The sequence below is a fragment of the Branchiostoma belcheri genome, unplaced genomic scaffold (genome assembly GCF_001625305.1).
Source record: "Branchiostoma belcheri isolate BF01 breed outbred unplaced genomic scaffold, Haploidv18h27 scaffold4, whole genome shotgun sequence".
Taxonomy (NCBI): domain Eukaryota; kingdom Metazoa; phylum Chordata; class Leptocardii; order Amphioxiformes; family Branchiostomatidae; genus Branchiostoma; species Branchiostoma belcheri.
The window spans coordinates 6,848,110-6,870,695 of NW_017804020.1; the positions used below are offsets into that span (position 1 = coordinate 6,848,110).

Sequence of the window (22,586 nt, forward strand, 5' to 3'; positions counted from 1 at the left end):
CGCTAATGTTGTTTGTCTATCTTTTTCCTGAAAGTTACTCAGAAATGGCGGGACGACTACCGCTGTGGAGACGGTTACACTACAGGAGATGGGAGGACCGCTGAGTGTGACCCTTACAGTACCTGGCCATGCTGCTCTCCGGCCAACTGGTGTGGGAACACTGCAGGACACTGTTACTGTGCGGGCTGTGTCTACTACCATAACACAGGTCGGTATTGAATGATTTATAAAGGTGTGTCTGTGTGTATGTATGTTTCATGCGTGTGTGTAGTTGTATCCTACGAACAGTTCTTTTTTTTTAATTGTTCACCTCCATGAAAAACGATTCTTTTTATTTCTCATAGAGAGTGGTGACATGAAGTTAGAGAACATCACTACCATTGGCGGAGATGGAAAAGAACCTGACATGAGAGCGGCGTACGGAGTTGCCGTGTCTGCTGACAATGAGATATTTGTGACTGATGCCGCCGTAGGCGTCCTAGTCTTTAGCATAAATGGGATCTATCTCCGCCACTTTCGAACGGCACTGCCGGGTAAAAATGTCTTTATCATGCCTTATGATGTTGCTATTGGTATAGAGCCCGACCGCCTGTGGGTAGTTGGGGGTATATTGAAATCCGGCGCGAATGCAGGACATGTGCAGGTTGTAACGTACAGTAGGATTGGTCAGGCCATAAAGACGTTCGACGCCGGCTTCACGGGACCTTTTATCTCTCCCTTCATTGCGATAGACGTGCGCAGCAATAAAATCATCGTCGGACAGGGAAAAACAGTAAAGATGTTTGATCCAGACGGCTCTCTCTATCGGAGTTTTAAAGCGTCATCAGGTAGTGAGGAAGGCATGATCGGAGGAGTCATGTCGGACAGTGAGGGAAATATACTGCTTACATTTTACAAGAGCGCGATTAGGGCTGTTGCAATGTATAGTCACTACGGAGTCAAGATAGTTGAATTTGCCGGAAGGGTTAAGGGTCAGCAGGATTTTGTTTTCTATGGTATTTCCCGGGACAAGTTGGGTAACATCATCGTAGCAGACAATGAAAACAACCGGGTAGACATGTTCACAAGCCGCGGGGAGTTTATCCGAACAATTGCGAACATCCAAAAAGCGATGGCTATCGCTATGGGACCAGATGGAGAGATGGTGGTAACTACCTCCGGGCCTCCATCCACCGTAACTATCTTTCCACGCCACATGGTTCTTCCTTAACTTAATAAGAAAGATGAATTTTTCTCCGGTTGGGAGGTGGGTTGTCAACGGATTTGTTTGAATTTCCGTCCGAGATTTGTTATTGAGGTGCATGAGAAGCATGGTGACATGAGGGATTTTATAGCTGGACTTAAGTTAAGGCGATGCAATAATATGGTACCCGGCGCTCCCACCGCACAAAATCCCTCGTTTCCGTGTCAGAAATTGTCGCACACTATCCCGGATTTTGGATTTCCGGTAGAACCCGGGGACATTCACACGTAATGTGTCCAGTCCCGTACATGTTTGCCTCCAGCCTGGCCTGCATGCAGGACATAGGAAAACGGAAATCTAAGTAAAGTCGAAGGCATTCTTGCATTTCATTTGAAGGTACATGTGTTGTATGTGGCATGGTATTTTCAAGAGTTGATGTCCTCAGTAGTTTAACCCTAAACAGTATACCCGGAGTCCGCGTGGACCCCAGCACTATGTATTGTATACTATTTTTTAGGGAGTTGTCACAAAAAGTTGCCCTTCAACACAGTGCCAAAAATTGCGTTTCTCCATTTGAAAGGAAAACATTTATATCTGATTTTCTTTTGGGGTCCGCGATCGTAATGGTTGTACTGGCATTCTTATACATTACTTTATAAAAGATACATGTAAAAACGGACATCAAAGTTGGCGCGGGCACTTTGAGCCCCCCGGTCTTGATAGGGTTAATATTACTACACCATTTTCTGAAAAATTTGGTGCCCCTACGATAAGTGTATAAAATATATATAAAAACGTTTATACATGTAATCTATTTCATCTGTGGCAGGCGGAACATCAACAGATGCCAATTCTGCAAATGATGACCTAATTTGCATAATTGGTGTAAAAATTCTGTGATTCCTCATTGGTGAATGCTGAGAATTTTATACCTTGTGACATGTGTAAGTTACTTAAAGGTTAACACCACTATGCATATATATGTTAATGTAAAGATCATTTGCATAATTAATGAGGGCATGTTGAAATGAAGTATGGCAAAGGAGAGGAATTTTACAAGAAAAATATTGTAATTTGAATTTAGAAAACCATAGATTAAACTAGGTTGTGCTAATAGTTACGACCATATTTCCATGGCCAATCAGACAAATAAAAAAAAAAACTCATATATTTAATGAAGGTACGAGGTCTCCGAATTTTTCGCTGCTATGGACTGTCACTAATAGTATGGCACTTTTTGCCGATGACACCAAATGTTACAAACAAATTTCAACTGTTTTAGATTGTGTTTACATCTGTTCAGAAAGACATTGAGTGAATGTATATTTGAAATTATATCTGGTAAAAGAACCTTAATCCTTACAAATGCAAAATACGATAAGTAGATCAAGAAATCCAATCAAATTCACCTACAAAAGTAATAAAACCGTTCTCGAGATTGTTTCTGAATATACCGACTTCGTGGCATTTGACGTTTAATTCTAGGATGCTACTTGAATAGTCTGGCAGTTTTGTAAATCGAGTCATCTACTCGAGTAACTATTTTCTTGTGTATATTCATTACGTACTGTGCATTTTACTGTTCTATAATATGTACGTCATGGACACATTGTCTGTAATTTTATGGGGGTGCTTACATTGTCAAAACTAAGTAGTTATATTGAAGAATCTTAAACGTGGTAAATGAAATGTTGCTTGTCCTTCATATAATTCGGCGCTTTAAGGCCACGCTCAAATCGAAGATTTCATATTCCGTGGGGCGCTTAGATTTGAACCAGAAGAAATTGGCTCGTACCAGAAGAAAGATCCAAGTCTATCACCATCGTATAACGAGATCTCACGCCATGAAGCTGCACCCCTCTCCCCGATGCAAGAGAGTGCCCTTTGAGAATTCTTACTTCGGATTCTGTAGCAGTCTTTGTCTGTATTTGCCTACCACTTTGTATTGTTATACTGTAGCTGATATAATTTTGCTGGCACGTGGCGGTGGATAGTTAAATCACATTGAATTACGTACCACATTCAACCTTTGCATCAATATGGATTGTAATAAGCATTGTTTAGCGTTTTCTTGTGAGGATGCCATTGTACTTATGTACGTATTGACCATAATTGGTGAAAATATGCTTATGCTATTCTCTCTCTCTCGTCTCTCTCTCTGTGAGTGTGAGTGAGTATTTAGCAAGTATTAAGCAAGAAATTTAGAACAGATCTAGATCTTTACAGCAGATCTTTACAACAGATCTAGAGTATTTAGCAAGTATTTAGTCGCACCTGGAAGCAAACGCAATATGGACGGAAAGTACACCTGCTCAACAAGACACAGATTGTTACAACACACATCACTGTGGCTCTACATGTACATCTCCCTATACTATTCATGCCTAGGGTGGCACATATACAGCATCATCTCAAAGTAGATGTAGAGGAACATATCTATAATCATTTCTAAGCACATGTAGGGTGGTAGATGTAAGAGTTATCTCCAAGCAGATGTTGGTGGCATCCATGATCTGACTATTGAGTCATCTTCAAGCAGATGTAGTGGCATACCTATGAATGTCAATCAAGCCTCATGATTACATGCAACCAATCACCAACCTACCAACAAACAAACAAACCAATCAACCAACCAACCACCAGCCAACGAACAAACAAACCAGTTGGTAAGCGTTAACTGATCAACTAAACAACGAACCAATCAATTAATATCCATTTGAAATAAATCAATCTTTATTTGAAACCAACGTTAAAACAAAGTACATCACGGAAACACATAATGGGAACTTCGCATGCGTATATGTACATGTCATACAATTCATTTACCACAATTCATGCAACTTTTTAAGGACATAACTCTACTTTTAAGGTTAGATCATGTAAATGTGTTAGATTCTCTAATATGTAAAATTTCTCAGTTTTACTTAATTCTGAAATGTAACCATTGGATAACATAAACTACAAAAAAACTGTGAATGCTTCCAGTTGTAGAAGTACTAATCGCTTATAGGTCTTACCTACGAAACTATAGACGGGATGTCATCCTTTAATTCATTTATACAATAAATACATCTGCCACAGTGCTATGCACAATAGATTACGGGTTTTGCGCAGGAGCAGTGTGTTTTACCAATGTGTTGTCAATACATGAGGGTGCTAGCCATAATAATATTACTATGCCGGGGAAGTGACCAAACTTAAAGGCATCCAGTGCAGTTTTCAGGGCTTGGAAACCCGATTTTTCAAAGCCAATATTCTAGTCATTTATCTACATAGTGAATTGAAACAACACTATCCCAATGCATTTTGACCCTCATGGAGCAAAAAATTCCCGAACATCTGACGGAAAATGGTTACTGAAAGGTCCCTCGGCTGATTTTAGGGTACCACCCCGAAAATAAAGGACACATCTTGGGACTTGTTTCTGCAGTTCCAAATGCCCAAAGTATGAAATGCTGATTCAAATGCACAAATGTGAAGCAGTATGTGTCACTATCATAAAGATTACTTCATTGCATTTCCAGTTTTGCTCCTCTGAAATCACAGTGGATGCCTCTAAGTGGCTTGCCTCCAAGTTAGTCATCCTCAGCATGCTGGATGACAATCTTTACTTCACACTGAGGAGCAGAACTAGTACTGGGCTCGTCCAGGTTGTAGCCACGGCGTGAACGCACGAAGGAGTCACAGATGTCCAGGCTTTCATCAAGCTGCTCCTGAATGATGCGCAGGTTTTCCTGCAGCTTTTCCAGCTTCAGCTCACCTGTGCAAAAGTAAATGTTGGAAGTAGGTCTTAAAAATATGACAACAAGACTTTGTAACGACATGGTGGCAGGTGTGAAATAACAATAAAAAGTAATTTCAACCTACAATTCATTTCTCTGCATAATTTAATACAGAAAATTGCAGACTGAAGCATTGCCAACATAAGTGGCAATGGTTATCTCATTTCAATGCAGTAAAACATTATACGGGCCATATCACTGTTTCAATGAAATGTTATTGCAAACTAAGTTGATTTTCACATATCCCGTGAGGTACTCAATGGCCCCTTCTTCCAACCATGACCTACATAAAAATAAAATGTAATAGATTGAAGCATTACCTAATCTCCAAGCAGATCTTACGGTGGCAAGGCAGTATCCATTGGCCAGAATGGGCACTCCCCTGGCCAGTGGATATTGCCTTGCCACCGTATGATCTGCTGCAGATTAGCATTATAATTACCTTGTTCCTGGACCTCTTTCTTGGGAGGGTTGTGCAGACCCAACTTGGCACAGATGCTGCTCCACATGTGCTCGGCAAGGTCATGGTCATGGTTAACGTCCACGTCGGCGGAAATGGCGTCACAGACGATGGACATGAGGAAGTTCATCAGGAGGGTGAAGATGCAGATCATGAAGGCGGAGAAGAAGATCGGGCCGATGAGAGGGTTAGCCGCCAGCATGTCACTGGCGAAGAACCTGAAAAAGCACACACGCAGAAGCAGACAATGAGACAAATTTGAAGTTCTCCTCTCCAAGCTAGAGGTCTAGCAATTTTTACGGGGCTCTCTTTTTGTACTAGTATCTTTTTTTTACGCCAACCTAACTTGGGGTGGGAAATGGTAACTGTCTGGCAGATGGATACTGCCTGGCCAATTCAATACAATTTAATACTGGCTGCAGCCACAAAGTTCTTAAAACAACCACTTGCCATAAGAAATAAGAGATTTCAGGTTTGAAGTATTTAGGGTTTTCATGAAAATATTGGAACTGTATTGGGGATTGTATGTAATCGTATCAATATTAGGACTGTACACCTACTGAATTCTTGCATAACTACAATTATTATTGATTTTTACACACAATGACGTACTCCATCCTGGCACATGCTCAACCACCTTCAAGCATGACCTATCTATGAAATTTAACTGTCAAAACCATTTACAACTCTCTAGCAGCCTTTGCCACTCTTGTACCAAAACATACATCAGTACACACACACCGAACCTGAGCCACCCAAAACAATACCCCCCCCCCAAGAAGTAGTTACATTGTACAACATGATTCACAGGCATCAAAAGTTCTATACAAATTATCCAGCTCATTACACATTTGTAAGTCGACCTTACCTTCCAAGCATCATCTCGAAGAGAGCGAAGGTTGTGTGGTACAAGTCGGAGTAAGACTTCAGGTGGGTGCCGAAGATAAGGTATCCTGAAACAGCAACAGAAACAACAGCATCATCTTATTATTAGCCTTCAACAATCGCTCATCATTTTACATCTAAAACCAGTACTGCATATGAGGAACAATGCAATCATGGATATGCTATTAAAGGTGTAGATCTGAATCAGTTATGTAGCTCATTTCCATGGTATACATGTAAACTACTGTGATTCATTCATTCATTCTCACTCATTCACTCACTCACTCATTCACTCACACATTCATTCAATCTCATTCACTCTCATTCACTTTCATTTTGCTCACTTATTTATTTCCTCATTCATTCCACTGTATGAAAACCCACGTTTCCAAGAGTTTCCAGTCCCGCACACACCCGTGAAATTCGCCGTGTCCTGGTCGCGTCCTTGGATTTCCGGGCTCCGCATGTACGGCCCCGGATATTTCCTTACACTCCCGGATTCGTGCTCGCCGTGCACGTGCACGGAAATTTACGCCCCGCACACTTGGCGTGTGTTGGGTAGCGGCTAACAACAAGGGGTAATTAGGTACTGCGTGTATTCATGTTTCAGGTGATAATTACTTGAACCAAAGTTGCCAGCACTTTAATCTAAGCAAATTAGATATAGAATGATCAAGGATTGTTAATACAACATTTGAACCTATGCGTCCTTGGCTTGATTTATCGTGATGTCGTCCATACGACAAAGCACATTTGAGTGTAGGGCGCCCCGACGCTGGGGTTATATGACCTACTCGGTCAAAATGACCTAAATCTACACTCCGGTCTAAATCTGAATTTTTTATTTTGGAAATAAAAGTTTATCCGTGAGGTTCATTACCATGATGTAATCAAACGCTTGACTAAAGGGGTTTGAACTAACATGACCTGATCAGTTTGTTATGATTTTTAGGTACATGTATGGGTAATAATATGCAAGCTTTACATTGTAGTTCGGTCGATGTGTATTGCGATGTGTCTGACATGGCGTCCATTTATGTGAATAGACTTTGTGTAAACAAAGGAAGAACTCACAACGTCCCCACGCCTGGTAAAATACTGAAATCCAGCAAAACAAGTCAACTCTCATGACGTTAATTGTGGATTTTGGATACATTTACAAAGAGTAAGGTTATGTTGGACTTAAAGTGCGGTTTTATTTCACTCAGTGAGCGACAAGTTGTGTAATTCTAGAACGAATAAAGCCATGTAATCATGACGAATTAGAATTATGAAGATCATTTGTCTGCCTTGAAATAAATACATTCACACAATCAGAAACATCCTATCATCCAAGTGTTCAGACTGCACAGGCGATTTAACTTAAAACCTATAATATAAAAACAAGATCGTTGTAGTATTGAACGCGATCACGTGATTATATGACTGACGACCAATCCTACCTCGCTCTCGCCGGGACCAGCCAATAAGAGACGCGATGCTTTGTTTTGGTGGGTCGTTTAAATCTTGCTTTGTCACAACGACGGTTTGCTTTTTCAAAACACGTTTGTCTCGGCTTGCAAAGATTACTAGTATGTTCCTAAACTAAAATGGCGTCAAACATTCCGTTCTGTTACTTCGTTTTCGCAACGGAAGAAATGACTCTACTACACGGGCCGACAATTTGCCGACAACACCGCAACGAACCAGGAAACCGACAGGAGGAAGGGTAAGCTAAAACAAGGATACTATTATATATACGGCACTGTCGTTACATATATCTTAAACATGTTGTTTAAAAACCTTGGCTAAGTTGTGCCTACGGCAGAAATATTTATTTTGGCAAGAAGTGTACACTATTTTTTTACTGATTAATAACATGGTTTATTATTTCTACTTAGAAGTACATCGATATAGTTTGTATGTTGCTCAGAACATATTGTATTTTTTTCAGGCGCGGATTTGGGATACTTTGAGACGATTTGAAGAAACTTTATCGCCAGGCTGTCGGAGAGCTCAGAAAAGAAAGAAAGAAAAGCGACTGGTCACTGCAGTCACACAGAAGAGGGTGAGTCTATGCAAATGTATATCTTTGCATACGAAAGCCGACAAGGCTCTTGACAATTTGAATTGTTTTCATTACCGAGGGAAATGTTGTGTTTGTATTGTTCCCATGATTACAATGAAAAGAAACAAGTAGACGTTGATGCTTGATGAATGGAGCCTTTTCATCTGGACAAAATATTTGTTGCTGTCTGACGAAAAAACATTCGTTACAAAATGATAAATGACTTCTCCTCGAAATGTGTCCATACAGACGTCCGCATCTTTGCCAGGCTTGTTTATAAAACGTCTAGTACATGTACACGTAACTTCAAATGAAATTCAAAAATGCCTTCGACTTTTAACTTAGATTTTCGTTTTTCCATGTCCTGCAGGCCAGGCTGGAGGCAAACAGGCAGACTGAACACCCAGGCTCAGATCTAAAGGCGAGGGTGCTGTGTTAAAGCGCCCGGCAGGCTCCGACGACCCAGGCCGGCCCCGCTGCACTCCCGCCCGTGGTGCACCCGCGCCCAGCACGCCGCTCCGGCCTGACTGCGATCACAACCGACACCAACACCACGCCATCCCGCAGACAGACAGGGGGCAGTTTGTCCTTCCAGGATGAAAACGTTTCGCTATGGTCCCCTGAAGCAAGGGGGGGGGCATACCTCCTGGCCTGAAATCTACAACTAAGCCTCTTTTTGTAGAGGCGACAACGCAAACTTTACGAAACCGACAGCTTGTCTTTAACGACATTGTAAATTGAATACGTGTTCATGTACTTTTTTTTTTGTTGTGTCAATAAAGAATCTCTGTAATTCATTTCTGAGCAAATTATCTTTTTTGTAATGACGTGATATTGTTTTCTGCCAAGCCTCATTTAACTTCATGTTAGGTCTGCAATTATGTTTTTGCTACACGTACATGTATTTTGAAGAACTTTGTTTGAGGCCTTCTTTGTTTATTGAAAATTTAGTCTTTTGACTGTTTGTGCAAGGTGTATAATGTCCTTGGTTTGTGTAAGCGCCATTCACTTTCATGATCTGAGGGCTATTTTCCTCTTTTAACCTGATGATATGTCAGTATTAGTTACTTTTTGACATTTTTTGCTATAATGGACTTCTATTTGGAGGTGACTGTGATGAGATGTGATGTTAGTTTACTTTTAAAGTTAGAGAAATCTGTTAATTACTAGTAATTTCTGAGTTTACACCGGGTCCAACGATTTTAAAAGTCTAGTCCCTGGAAGGCTAGTTCGGGAAAAAGCTATTGTTTCTATGTTTCGGCTACACATATTTGTAAAGTACCAGGTTACATTATTGTATAGTGTTAGCATAGTGCATAACGTGTATACACTATACATAGAGCGTTATTTTTGTCAGTCTGTAAATGGCGATCCTGTTTATACCAATAAAACGATGAATGAAGTATAAACATGTATTACTTTTTTTATGAATGAAATGTGTTCCTAAAACATCGAAATGTGTCCCGGGAGCGGGGGAAGCGATTTCTCGGGAGCCGGGCAGCGAAGCCCCGGGAGCAGGAAGGGGGGTCCCCGTAGTGGGTGCAGTGGGGTCCCGAGAACGGGAACAGCAGGGCCCCGGGAATGGGAGCAACGGGTCCCGGGAACGGGAGCAACCGGTCCCGAGAGCGGGGCGGGTTTTGGCCGGGGGGTAGTACCGGCATGTCCGACCCGTACACGGCGAATTTCCGCTGCCGTGTGGAGAATAATTAGGTGATAATTGCCGCTAAATTATGCATATTCCAGCAACGCACGAAGCGGTGCACGGCCATTTCCTGCCGTGTACGGGGATGTACAGGGATCGTGTCCGGGCATATAACGTCCAGTACACGACCTGCACACAAAAAGTGGTTCATTTCCGGGAGTGTACAGGACATGTACGGGACTGGACACGTTTCGTGTGCAGGTCGGAAACCCCCGGGTTCTACCGGAAACCTAAAATATCCGGGAAAGTGTGCGGCAATTTCTCACACGGAAACGAGGGATTTTATGCGGTGTTCATTTGCTCACTCACTCACTCACTCACTCACTCATTCATTCATTCATTCATTCATTCATTCAATAAAAACATTAATTCATTCAATGACATTCATTCATTCAATGTTTTCATACCTGCACTGATGAAAGATATGAAGGCGACGGCAGCGACGACTAAGAACGAGAGGAGCTCGTCCTTCATGATGCCGGGAAGTGCCAGCAGTTTGCCGATGGTCTGGCTGAAGCGGACGACACGAAGCAGGGCGACGGTGTTGATGAACACAACAATGCCCACGGCGTGCGCGAGACACTCATCCCACCATGCAGCAGCTGTCAGGTCCACAAAACGTTCAAATCCCAGCTCACCTGTTGGACGAGAGTTGATTCCAAAGGCTGGATGTTAAAATCACGTTTTTCAATTTTTTTTGTATGGGTCAGAATCATTGGTCATGAATATGTCACATTCTAGAAAACTAAACGGAACATACACGAAGATGCTGTGAGTAGTTTTCAATACATCATGGTGGAAACATACTACTAATGAACAGCTATACGGTTCGTTATCGAATGTAACTACAGTAGTCAAATGTCGACGACTAAGTTTGGCCGGTCATGTTGTACGTAGTGAAGAACCAGCCAGTAGGCTTCTACTCTGGAACCCTGATACAAAGAGAAGAGTTGGGCGTCCAAACATAACACTTAAGAAACGTATTGAAACTGAAACAGGCTTGCAGGGCCTGGAACTTCTCTGTGATGAATGACAAACAGTTTTGGAGATCTAACTTTGTATGCTCCACCTCTACGGAGGATGATAGATGATGATGATGAAAATCACGTTTTGACGATACTGCACAGCATTCGATTCAAATATTTGATATTCGTTTCATTCATATTTCATTTCATGGAAATATGTAACATACAACAGAGCCCAAAACTATATCCTGTTGGAATGGCAAATGGGGATGAGAAAGGGGACAATATTGACTTTATCAGACTCAATTACGTTTTGCTGATGTGACAAATCACAAAGTCAGTAATTGTGTTACTGGCTTCATGATAGTTAGCTTAGAGGATGACTGAACGAGTTAGTCAAAATATGCAATTTTTTGTACAATGTAGTTGGAGAACAGTTAAACATTCCCACATGTATTTTATCAACTCTGGTGAACTACATACTAAAGATACAAGGCATTCATATTTTATGTACATGTATATCAGTAATGCATAGGACGACATACCATTAGTTTTGGCGATCACTGCAAGTGTATCAGCTGCCACGGTGTATCGCTTGATGAAAACACAGATGACTGTTGCCGTGCCGATGAGGCTTAGGCATCCGAGGGCATTCCAGGCCGAAGTGAAATATTTCCATCCCATGTTTTTCAACAATGTTGCCTCCTTGAACACCATTGCTGAGAAAAGCAGTGTGAATACAATGTGTATGAACAAGTTCACAAAGTCAGCGTTACTTTCGTATTGAAACAGACCGAACGAAGTGATTGTTGCCGATGGCGCGAGATTCCCTACTCCGGAATGATGTAGGACAAGATGCACAACGCTGAACAGCTTCAGGCTAGGGTTGTAGAAGTTCATGTCAATCGCCATGGAAACCGTGTACTTGTCCAGAAATTCAGAGTCCTTCAAGGCACGGAAGAACGACGCAGAGGTATCATAATCAAGAGGCAAGTCCAGGGAGTGATGGTTGGTGCAGTTGAATGTGTGAAACTTGGAGTGATTCAGAAGATCCGGAACCGCAAATCGCCAGCAGGAATAGGACATGTTCCGTACAGACAGGCTCCAGCCTAGGCCAGCAACATTCTTCCATGTAGTGGCATCTGCATTGAAAAAAATCGTCATAGGGCTTGTTGGTTATGCAGTAGAATACTTACAATAGGAGCATATACTTTGTCTTCAAAATAAAGGGAGAGAGTGGGCGGAGATAAGGTTTAAGGTTTATTTGATTGTTTATTTGAAGGATTGTTTATTTGAAGGTGATTAAAGGGTTGTGACCTGGTATGCTCTTGGTGTGGTATAGACTTGCCATCAATGTAATCATGATATCAAATGTAAACCATTGTGTAATACTTCAGTAAGTACTGTCATACAATCATATATTGAGTAATATTACAATCATGATGTAAATGCAATCAGTTATTTCCCTTCTTTTGTTTCAAACTATCAGCTTCCATAAATCACTTTTCGCATGCAGTTCGATAAATGTGCCTTAAAAGTGCACTGCAGGAAGCAAGACATATGCAATGACATTTTGAATAAAGTGGAAGATGACGAAAAGGGTAAGAGACCTTTTCTGGAGCACACGATTTACCAGAACATACAACAAACAGTAAATACAGAAGATGAACCAGAAAAGTGAACTTTGCAAATCAAATGAATAATGTTTACCTTTGCATAGGTCTGCTGTGTTAATTCCTACTCAAACACATTCATATATATGGTCAGACAGGAGTCTAAATCAATCCTGCTATAAAATTGCAACATGGTGTACCAAGGTTACAGACGTGTGGTTCAGGTCATTGACCTTTTTTGTTTGGAGAAGAAGAGGAAGAAGAAACAGACAAAAACAATATGTTTTCCTTCCTGGCCCTACCTGGACGCCGTCTAACTTGCATCAAGCGAGGAGGGCCGACACGGAAGGACTCGGTGTTCTGTGCAAACTGCCGGTCTAGGAACTTCATTTTCCTGCCGTTGTACCAGGCGGAGGGGTATAGAGTCGGCAGCAGCACTTCCTCAACAGCCCACGTGTAGAACTGGTCGGGAGTCCTGATCTGTATGCAAAAATAACAATTTTTCGCAACGCCTGAGTGGCAAGCCTAAAAAATACATGATTGATGTGTCAATGGGTGGTGGGCCTGCATATGGTTATTAATCTCAATAAGAACATACTATATGTAGTTACTCTGACCAAACAGTATACAAATACTTGATTTTTTTTAATTAAATAAACAGTATAGTATGTTTACTAAGCAACTTGCAAAAATTCTCTGGAATTTGTAGTATATTATTGCTATAGTAACATACATGAGTAGAGAGCCTCTGTCTTACTTGGAAGCTCTGCAATGGAGACTATTTGTTCAAATTCAATATTGGGTCATGCAGTATTGCGATATCAACCTACTTTGTGCACATGCCCTAACATACTACCCCCTTTCCAGTGATTGACCCAAAACAAAGAACTGAGCACAACCAATTACATTAACTATGTTTACCTTCGCAGGAGGGAAACAATCATATTGTTTTTTGCTCTGTTTCTTCTTCTTCCAAACATATAATGTCAATGACCTTGACCAGACGTCTGTCACCATGGTAACTGTATCAGACATCCTGTGGTGTTGGGTTACATTAAACACCAAACATTTTTCCAAATCTGTTTGGGTAAGAATAAACAGATCTGTAGTTTGTTGGACTGGACCATGCGAAGGTTAACATTATGCATTTGCTTTGCGAATGTTGCCTGTCTAGTTGATTACTCACTTTGTCAAATCCACGTAGAACATTGGTGGACAGCGTGCGTGTCTCATAGAAGATGTTTTGGTCGTTGTTTGCCTGGGCGATGTAGAAGAGGACGGCCACAAAGACGAACAAGAGAAGAAGCTCCTTGAGTGTCGAGGCTGACTTCTTACTGAGTTCCCTTCTCTTTCTAGCTGCTTGGCAGTTGGCTTCGGTAGGTGGGCGGAATTTTTTAGGTGCTGCAAGATAAAACATCATCATCTTGTCATGAAAGTTTCACGGATGTTAAAACATTGTCATGATGAAACACAACAGGTACAGCACATTTCAGTTGCTGCACATTTCAATGTGTTTTTGAGATTAATTTTATTCGTCTAAAAGTCTTACTCTGGGAAAAAAAAGTTTGTTAGAAAAACAACTGTCATCTGAGAAACTTTTCAATGGATTCTTCTGTTTGATGTACATATGAATGGTGAAATTCTGGTAATGCTATTCTTTGTGTCTCTCAGAAAACCACGTAATGTGTAACTTAGTCAGGATATAGATTTTTACGACTACATGTAAGTTAATGATTCTTACAGGACCTCAATCGTGTAACCTGTATCTTGCTACACCCAGACCTCTTCCTTCCATAAATTATGTGCTCAATGAAAAGTTACCAGCAGGCCGATTTTAGTTATTTTCATGAAGAAACAAAGGCTCAAAGAAAACAAATTGACTGCTCCAACTTGTTAGAATTCTAACCTGCAGAGTTCCACAGCTTGAGTTTGAGGTCTTCCTTCCTTATAGCCGGCGGTTTGATGAGGAAGGACAGGTTACAGACTGCAGACAGCACCACGGCAAGGACCACGATCTAACATGACAAAAGTTAGACATGTTTAAACTTAAAACTTTTGATCCAACACAACAAGGTTCCCTCACCTAGGGCTTTCCACTAGTCACTCTGATCTTCCTCAGAGACCTTTTTTTGTGTTGGACCAAACGTTTTAACTTTAAACATGTAACTACCAACACAGGTGAACTTTCATGATATTATAAGCGTTAGATATACGTGGGGTCGTGTGGCGCAGCGGTAGCGCGTTCGGCTCGGGATCGAGAGGTCCAGTGTTCGATCCCCACCCATGTCACCGATCTTGTGCCCTTGGGAAAGGCACTTTACACGAATTTCCTCACTTCAAGCAGGTGTAAATGAGTACCTAGCTTCGGTTAGGGACGTCCCTCGGATAGGACGTAAACTGGAGCTCCCGTGTTTGAGGAGAGCCACACCTCGAGCACGTTAAAGATCCCACCACACCTTTCGAAAAAGAGTAGGGGCATGCCCCCGTGTGCGATGGTCCAAGACCAAGACCAGATATGAATAAATCATTTTTATTGCTCCATAATCGTGCAGGACAATGTATGGAAACAAAAGTATTAAAAAAACTGTACCACAAGGCTACCGGTAATCTGTACTACATTCATGACTACAAGATATCATTGATAATAGCATAATATTATCATGTATGGATGATTTGGCATCGCAACATACTGTCACATATCAAGTTTTACTTGCTACCCCTGCAGAGAACCCCTGCAGAGAACAATACATGTACATGTACCATCAATCATGAGCATTGATAAAACCATATCCCTACTGGCAACAGACAAGGCACAGTACAGTAGGGATGGATACCAGCAAGTTTGTTCGGCAGCCAAAGACAGTTATGACTGCCGAGATACAAGCTCTCTTGTAGTCAACTTTATCTCCCTGGCTGGCTAAAATCTCCCCAGCCTAAAACTAACTGCCTTTTAGCTGCATCAGTTGTCAGAGTGTGGAACACAGGGTAGAATCCATTTAATAAAACAAGAATTCGGAGATCTCATACCTCCATGAAATATATGAGTTTTTGTTGATGTTTTTTTATTTGTCTCATTGACTATGGAAATAAGGTCGTAATTAGCATAATCTAGTTTAATTTATGGTTTTCTAAATTCAAATGACAATATTTTTCGTGTAAAATTCTTCTCCTTTGTCATACTTTATTTAAACATATCCTCATTAATTATGCAAATGACCTCTACATTAACATAATATATGCATAGTGGTGTTAACCTTTAAGTAAAAAATGTTACACATGTCACAAGGTATTAAATTTCCATTATTCACCAATAAGGAGTCACAGAATTTTCACATTAAGTATGCAAATTAGGTCATCATTTGCATAATTGGTATCTGTTGATTTTTACCTGCCACGGATTAAATATATTTGATGTATAAAAGTACTATTAGCGGTAGCGGAAACACACACACACACACACACACACACACACACACACACATACACGCCAAAAACAATACCTCCATTTTTCATGTACGTGAAACCACGATCATTACCTGAAGAGTGTCCATCACGCAGCTAGAGCCCATGAAGGACAGAACGAACGCCTTCAGCCAGGCGTCACTCCTGTCCTTCCCCCAGTCCATGCTGTACAGCAGCACGAAGAACGCTGAGCCGGTGGACGCCAGGAACACGGTCATCCACGCCACGTACTTAGTCCAGCGGTGCAGATGCTTCTTCACACGTCCTTGGATTACAACTTATCAGTTAATTTTTTTTTTTTTATTCAGGCCCTCATGCCCTATCGGGCTAAGTACAGGTAAACAGATACAAAGGTGTACAGTTAAGACAGGACTATGTACTGATACTAATCCAACAACATATCAACAGCTGTGAAACTATAAATACAGAACAACATTAGCTCTAGAACTAATCTAATACTGTAAGAGGATCGGGTTCTTCTCATTTCTTTCTGATGAATGAGCAATTTGATGCAAACAACTTTCAGTTTTCTGAGATTTCGAAGAACATGGAACTGGTGGATACCAGGAACACAGTCACCCATGCCGTAGTAATAGTCCAGCGGTGCAGATGTTCTTTAGCCTCTACCAGGCTTTGGGAAGAGGCTGGAAAGAGTAGAAACTGGACAAACAGAGAGATAACATGCCAGGGGAGTTGGCCCGCTAGAGAGTACAGTTTAGCGCACCTGCTTCCTGAAGCCTGGTAGGGTCTAGGCATCACTCAGCTTTTGCAACAAGAGCAAATGGGTCTAATCTTTTATTCATCATTTATCAAATGTTTCTGGGAGGAAAGTGTTGTTTTGGGCGGTATTCTTTTGGAGGGATTGTGACTGTATGTTTGGGCTTCGAGGTGAATGGGCAGAGATTTGTTTCAATAGACTGGCAGGGTTTGGGCCGGGTTTTTCAACGGTTTATTTCAGATTCTCTATAAAGCATTGTCCAAGAGCTGAAACGATTTCCTTTGGCAATCCGTAAAAGATATCCTGACCCTTTCGTCCAGCCGGCCGATGCACTGTGCCCGTCCCTGGTGCTGAAAGGTTGGCTGCTCTCCATAGTGCTAAAATTTACTGGAACTTTTCCTTTATTTGTATTGTTGTTGTGGCATATTGCTATAAATTGCTCTAAAAATATCAGCTACATATGTATGTCCGTGTATCAAGACATAAACACACTGTCATCTTCTTAACAAATTAGACGTGATCATTATAATAAAAGAAGCTAAAAGCCTTGTTCCTAGTTTTCCGCTTCACGCCTGACAGAATATTTTTCCTACCTTGTGTAATGATCAACATCTCTGGAGTAATGTGCATGTAATAAGACATACACTTTTATGTCCTTACCAAAAAAACATCGTTGTAGCAAAAGACCCTTAAAGCTTGTTCCTTGTTTCTGACAATTTTTTTTTCATACCTTGCATAATGACTGACATCTCCAGAGTGTTGGCAGCCAGTGGTGCCTCCATGCGGAAGAGCTGTACGATCATCAAATTTACCGGAGCTACAGTCAAGGCTGTCATAAGGCTGGTGTACAGCTCCTGTAGAATACAGATAACTTAATTTTATTTTATTTTACAGTGGGTGTCTGAGCCTAGAGATTGCTCAATTTCAGACAATAGCCTCTGCTCAAGTGATAGCCCCCCCAGATGGCTTGTTAAGGTAATGCAGCTGAATTTCAAGTTTTAATATCTCATGATCTAGACATGCCAGGGTCACGAAATTTAAATAGCAGTTATCTATTGTGCTGGGAAAGAAGTGATGCAAGTTTAGTTTCCCTAGCTGCTTGCTCTAAAACTGCAGGGGCGGTTGTTTAGAAATATTCAATAGCGGATAACTCAAGAAACGGTAGACGGATCGTCATGATTTTTGGTATGTAGGTAGCTCATGTGGTGCTTGACATAATTATGTGACAATTATGCAAATATGGATGTAATTTGCATAATTTATGAGGAAATTCTGTAAATTAGCTGCATTACATGATAGGACTATTCAAGCGTGTAATTGAGAACAAGAGAAAAACAAGCAGATATTGATTATGTGAATTAAGACTGCATGGAATTTCACACTTGGGATATTTGGGTGGCACTAACCCACGCTCGGTTTGCATTCTGAAGTGAGTGGGTGGAGACAGGCTTTACTTTAATTTACAGGCTTTTTACCTGGTATTTGCTGGGGTAATGTTCAAGTATGTGATTGCCAGGAATGTATGAAACAACATCATCGATATTGTACATGTTGTATACACAACTGGGTAATAGAGAGGTTATAAAGTTTCAATATACTATCGTATGCAATTTTCTTTATTCTTAAAAAAAACATAAAACACAATACATCTTAAAATAATACAAAACTCCAGAGACATACAAAAAATACAGGAAAACCTAGACGCATAGTAAATCGTACTAAGTATTTCGGAAGAGTTCCTGTAGAAGGCGTCAGATTTTACTACTACATTTACAACCACCATAGAAATTATCTTAATTTGTAGTTAATAATGTTGGATGCTTTATCGAATAAAGGTGGTTTGACTTGCTCCAAACACCGTGGCGGTCATACCTTGCAAAAAAATTTGCAAGTCTAGAGGCACATGCACTTGCCCGAACAGTACTTCATGTAAATTGAAGTACTGCAAGTGGGCAATTGTACCTATCTAACCCTGGAACCAGTTTGAAATCTCTGATTTGTTGTTACCTCTACTGTGAAACGAGCGATCCCCAGGTTGTACACTTTCGTGTCAGCAGTTGTGTCGTCTGTCTGGTACCACATGGCGCTGGCCAGCATCATGGTGTTCAGGAGAGTAAAGCAGCAGGACAGACGCTGTGCCTGGGTGAAGCTGGAACCTAGATGGAAAAGTTAAGTTAAAGTTAAAGTCCTTCCCGCACCACGTGGTGCATAGGGCGGCAGCCATCTCCATTTCAGTAGCCCCTGGGCCACACCATTGTGCAATCACTACAGCAGGGGGCTAGTCCACTGGTAGTGGTGTGTGTTTAACTCCTATACTTTTTGCCAAATGCCGAGTGCTAAGCAGACAAAGCAGTATGTACCATTTTTAAGACTTTGGTATGACTCGGTCAGGGATCGAACTCACGACCTACCGAATGCAAGGCGAGTACTCTATCCACTTGGCCATTGCACCTGTTCATAAGCTAACAACATCAGTAATTGGAAAATTATCTCTTTCCATGGAGAAAAATTTAGAACTCTAAAGTTTCAGTTGATTGACAGGGTTGTACATGTGGCCCGGTATGCTCTGGGTGGTAGGATGTGGTTACAGTCAAGGTCGCCAGAAATATGTACTGTGTATGAGACATAAAATAACGGACCAGGTGTAATTATGATATTTCTGTTTGTGAACGTCAACAAATTAGTAACCTTTGTAGCAATTTTGTCATTTTTGACCTTGTAACACATGATACATTCAAATATTGAACAAATGAAGCACATGATTGTACAGACAAACAAAGCTAGTGCTTGTGGGAACCCGTGTACTACAGACACTGGTTGTTAACCACTGTTTGCTGATCTTTCGATTTCCCCCCATATACATGTAATTATTAAGCATGGAAAAACTATCTAAAATAAAGTGACAAAATTGCTACAAAAGGTTACTAATTTGTTGACGTTCACAAACAGAAATATTACAATTACTCCTGGTCCATTATTTTATGTAGTTTATTTTATGTAGTTATGTAGTTGAAAAATCATGAAGTTGCAAAGAAAGAAATATTCAGACCTGGTGGTGCTACAAGGGCAGACGTCCACAGCTGTTGGTCGTAGAACAGGTTGGTGGTGGCTTCAGTAAAGACGTTACTGAAGGACCTCAGCTCCTCCTTGGAGGTTGCGTGAACCACCCTCTGAACCTCTCCGTCACCTTTGTCCTCCGACAGCCAGTCGTGACAGCAGAAGTAAGTCCTATAAGCAATCACAGTTTATCGTTTTGTGAAGGTATCATGGCACTGGTTTAGTTAAAGGCATCCAGTGTAATTTCAGAACTGGATTTTCAAACAAGCTTGATTTTCTGCAAGTGCGTTGAAGCAATCATATCCCAAATCATGCTGATATCTGTGAGGCAAATATGACGGAAAACGGTTGCTTGCTAGCTATTTAAGGGCGGTACCCAAAAACAAAGTGGCACCTCACGTAGTTTGTTTGGGCTGTTTCAAACATTTAAGTATACAATGATGATGACAAAAATGTACTAAGAAATTGCAGTTAATGTCAATGAACAGATTTCCTCATTACACACAACAAGAATATTTTTTTTGTTTTACTGTCATGAAATTGCATTGGATGCCTTTACTATGTATCTTGTCCTGAGAACCAAGGATTGGAAGTGGATGGGTGGAGATTTGGTTTCAATTGGTTGTCAGGGCTGTGACCTGGCATGATTTAGGCAATAGCATGAGGTCACTAGGAATACATACATGGTATGAAAGTTGAATTTAACATAAATCGTGGTGTATTGGAGACAGGTAAAGAGGACATTGGTCTCATTTTACCAAGCAAAGAATGAATTTTAGTCGTTTTCCAGTCTGTACATTTACTCAAGGGGCAGTCCGTTTTTCTGAACATTTTAAAAGTTCCACACTCACAGAATTTCTTGCATGCTCAACATGCCTTGAGGCTATAAGATTGGAGGAGAACTGCATCAAAAGACTGAGTTCAGAATAGCAGCCAAACAGAAGGCGGGATATGTCTTCATGGTCTTACACTGCGTCCTTTTCTACATCTCTGACGAGAAAATTTCCGAGGAACCAGGCTGACGTGTCGCCTTCCCCAGAGTTATCATGCCAGATGCGCAACGACATCACTTCTCCAAGTGACTCTCGCACAGGCATAATAAAATGTAAAGTACTTCCACGAACCAAAGCCTGTAATCGATTGGCAAAATTACAACACGTAACAATCATCTTTCTGTGTTTCTCTTCTATCATACACATTATAGTGTTTTACTTTATGTTACCAGCACCTAGCATTGACATAACGTTTGACATGATTAGCCTAAATGATCATGGAACTATCTAAGTATATAGGACTTGAAAAAACAAATGGTCCAATAAGAAAACATGGTACACACACAATATTAACAAATATATGACATTATTTTACGAAATGTTTACTACCGTAAATAATTTCATCACTTTGGTAAACGACTGAATAGCAAAGTTCTTTTTATCACAACCATTTATTTTTCATGAGCCGACGTTTCGATGACCGTCTGTCATCTTCATCAGGGCAATTCTGACTCGAAATGTTTACTAGATTTACAAAAAAATAATTCCCAGTTGACGAAACCTCTCTCTCATTAATGTACTACATGTAGAAGACAGATTTATGAATTCTCGTGTAACAATGCCAAAAGGAGTTATTACAAGTTCTCCAGTCATCACGTTTTCCGATTTAAATTCCATCTAAGAGCTCGTAAATAATGTGATACACAATTAGGCCTGATCATGGAAATTGTTTGGTCAGAGCAACAAACCTTATAAGAAATACAAGGAGAACATAAGAATAAGCCTGACCTCTCCCCCAGGGTTCAGCATCTTGATCGGGGTCGTGCCCTCTGACCCGAAGAGTTGGAAGGCGACCCGTGAGGTGGTCCCTGCCCCGAACATGGACCCGGTAGTGACCGTGAGCTGATAGACGTGAGGCGCGGGCATCCGGTCTGGCGGGATCAGGCTCACTTTGGACAGAGTCTTCTGGTCCTGGGATCTTTTACCCTGTAGTACACCAAGTGGGGAATATTTTATATATACAAAATTTACTATATACAAGTATCTGATGAAGCAGAACCTGCACAATGTATATGTATGGCAACTTGTACATAAATGGAACTATTGCAAATAGCTAATGATTCTAGCTGACTAATCTACTTTAAAATTCATGATAACAATTAAAATTATGTTTATACTCTAATATCAACTAGATCATATTAACTAGATCCTAACAAATTAAAAAGACAGAAATAGAAGTAGAAACCTGGCAGCACTGCACATTAGCGTACCGTGGGATACCTGCGGGATTTGATGTATATCCCGAGATCGGTACTTTTCATCCTCGATAAATTACATTGTAACTGTCAAAACCACCTGCCACTTTCTAGCAACCGATGTCACTATGGAATTAAAACATAGAATACAATCTACATCCTAGCACTGCCCGAAACAATACTTCCGACCTAAAAGTAATTACTAAAAGCATACATTTTTAAAATATCAGACAAAGCACACCACATACGCCGATGAAGGTTAGACATCCAGATACTAAGATACGCCAAAAAGCAGTTACTCAATCAACTGGATATGATTTTGGAAACGGTCAGACGATTCAGCTAGTATCCACTAGCTTTCGTCAGTGACTGAGAGACCAGAGAAGCTTTGTGACTAATTTGCATCATCTTGTCCCGACTTGTCTATCTTTTTAGACTCCCAAAAATTGTCGTCACTCTTTCGC

General features: G+C 40.9%; 1 pseudogene; it reads right to left on the reverse strand.

The window, feature by feature from the left end:
• Window positions 1-4,758: 4,758 nt before the first annotated feature.
• The window catches only part of LOC109476976, a 30,501-nt pseudogene continuing 12,673 nt past the window's right edge, over window positions 4,759-22,586 (reverse strand).